We start from the raw sequence: 3,166 nt of genomic DNA, 5'->3' as shown, positions 1-3,166 counted from the left end.
CGATGCTTTATGGTATGTATGAGTGGTTTCAGGTCGATAGCAGGTTCATAGAGGAAAATGGCCAAAAACAACTTAAGAAAGTACATCGTGAAGTTCGTGGATGAATTGGGTCGAAGATATAGTGAAAAAGGAGGTTAAAATTAAGAAATCTTAATGAAAGAAGCTTAACTCCAGTTACAATACATCTAATGGTCGTTAAGAAGATCAAGGAAATAACATGGCCACTGTAACTGCAGTTACATTTGTCCTAACGGGAGTTACAAGCTGGGTCTTAATGGGAGTTACAAATTCTTAACGCCCGTTAGTAGCTGAAGGACGAAATCTGCAAAGAATGAAAGTTAACCCGTGTAACGGGAGTTACAAGTCTATAACGGCAGTTACGCGTGGACTTTATATAAAAACTCTTTTGGACGAATTTTAAAGGAACTTTTTCATAACTTAGAAACCCTAAGTCATATCTCAGTCGTTTTTGAAGCTCTTGAAGGAGGTTTTTCACCCGAATCGTCATCTTTGAAGATCTAAAACACGATTGGGTTTAATTTGTTCGTTGCTCTCGATTTCTTGTATACGGTAACAATGAATTTTTCATATTTGATTTGTTATTCTTATTTTAATATGAGTGGCTAAATCTTCTTTGCACCCGCTTGGGTAGTGAACATGTCATAGGGTCGTTGTGAATGTTACTTGCAAACGTTGAACAAGGTTTTTACGTGTAATCGAAGATCCATATTTATTTGAGTTTAAATATTGTTTTCATCTTTTATATTTATTGATTGATAATCGTAATTAGAAGTTCGGAAGAAATCTATGTCATTGTCAATTGGTTTATGAAAAGGTTGATCGGTCTATAATTAGCCTAAAGTCGTTGGAGTTCGGAAGAAACTAACGATAAAGATTTTAAACAATTAAATTCACTTTGAATGTGTAAACACTTATGATAGAGGAATCTGATTAGGTGAATAAGCAGTTCGGAAGAAAGCTTTATAGGTTGAATCGTGAAAATCAACTCAGGATCTTAATGCTTAATTGTTTTGGATAGAAATTAAACGCGGAAGCGATAACTATATTTGGAGCAATTAAAGTGTCAAGTATAACGAAAGTTCGTCTTGTCTATCTTTTGAGTCGTTCAACAAATGCAAGTAATGTTTAGACCCGATGATTGACATGTGAGCTGATCCAAGTAGGTGTCCTTTCAAATTATTGTTCGAAATTTAACAACAAATATTCTCTTGCGATTAATCCTACGGGATTACTGACTTTTCTTACTAACTCTTGCAAAGTGGCAATTCGGCCACAAAACCCCCTTTTAATCTGAATCACTTTATTGTAATAATTGCTTAATAAGTCCTTGTGTTCGACCTCGTACTTACCAAGTCACTATATTTCCTACAAACGGGTACACTGCCCGCAAGTGTGTAGTAGTCAGTAGCTAGGTATTTCGTGTTTATAAATTTAAGAATAGAAAATACACATCAGCAACTTTTTTGGTCAGTTTACATTGCTGGCAATTACTAAATCATGTGAATGAATTATCCAACAAACTTTAAGTTTATATTCATTGATGTGATGATCTTTGATAATTCAGTTTTACTCATTTCAACAGCTGCTTTCCATTTTCCCTTAATGTTGGGAACATCTCCCCCTAATGTTGGGAAAACTACATGTCAATGAGAAACTTAAGCCACAAACAAATCTTCCAATGATGGCTTTATTGAATACGTACACCTCTTCCATGTTTTAACTTATACCCAAAACAGTCATACTAGTGTCTAGTCTAATCAGACAGTTTCGAACTGAATCAAAGCATAAGCTTACACACTTCCAAGGCACGTCTATTTTCCCAACATTATTTCCAACATTCTTTGAAGTCTCATCTTTGTTCATTGTAGTGGAGCAACTTAATCATATATTGCACATTCAAAACTCTTATGAGACATACGTGGTTTCTGACCATAAACCAATTTCATTGGGGAGGAACTCTATTGGCATGATGCGAGTTCATATTATTGCATGTTAAATAATTACATGGCCCAAAATCATATTCATTTTGCTCTATATAATCATTACCAAATTAATCATTATTGCCAATACAATATGGAACATGCTCCCAAGCTTAGAAGATGAGCAATTAATTACGCAAACATCATGTTGAGACTTTGATGACCCATTTAGATTATGCATCGATTTTAAACACTAAATGGTCGTTTGATAGATGTATAGGCCTATATACATTTCTTTAATAATGTTCCATATAATTAAGGAATTTTAATCCTTACCATACTTGGCAATTTGGCATATACATACTTATAGAGCAAATCACCTCAACTTTAAATAACTGCCTTGAAGAATCTCTTGACGATCTTCTATACATTTCGCATCATCATTGACCCGGGATAGTCCAACCGATCATGCCAATTAACCTTGAAGTCTATAAACTTCTTGTTTATTACAAACATGTATTTCGATACAAGCCACATAATTCAAAAGATATTAGTGCATAATCACTTCAAACTTTTATTCTTTATTGTAACATTATATGAGCTTTTCTTAACCCAACGATATGTCCGTCAAGATAGCATTGAAAGTAAGAAACATCTTATGCTAATATTTATTTGGGTCATCAACTATACATGCATACACCGTCTTTTTTTCCCGTTCTTATGAACATACATAATAAACTTATTCACTTACACATCTTGTACAACCATTTATAGAAGAACGACAATGCATAATTAAATTCCCATGCCAATTAAGTGATTAACTGTTATCAATCTTGCAATAATTAATGAGTTTGTGTGACGATAACCTTTAATTAAGTCATCACAAGCAAAAGAATATACATGACCATATAAACATCATCAAGTATCTTTATACAAATTAATGGATTATCCAAAATCTTACAATTATAGAGGAATTATTCATAGCCAGCTTTAGAATACAGCAACATATCACATATATGCATAAAATTATTCCCAAAGAAATAACTTTGGTTCTTAATAGATGCATATATAATTTGATGTCTATTTCATATAAACTCACATTTAACATCTAAAACTCAAAACATAATTTATAATGTATCTCGTAGTTTCAAGATTTTATATACAACTTTTCCTTAAAAATATACATATTTATAGCATATTAAGCAAGAATCACCATAAAGATTTGA

Source organism: Erigeron canadensis, chromosome 1, assembly GCF_010389155.1.
Source record: "Erigeron canadensis isolate Cc75 chromosome 1, C_canadensis_v1, whole genome shotgun sequence".
Lineage (NCBI taxonomy): Eukaryota > Viridiplantae > Streptophyta > Magnoliopsida > Asterales > Asteraceae > Erigeron > Erigeron canadensis.
The sequence above is the reverse complement of the archived record's forward strand: the minus strand, read 5'-3'. Positions refer to the sequence as shown.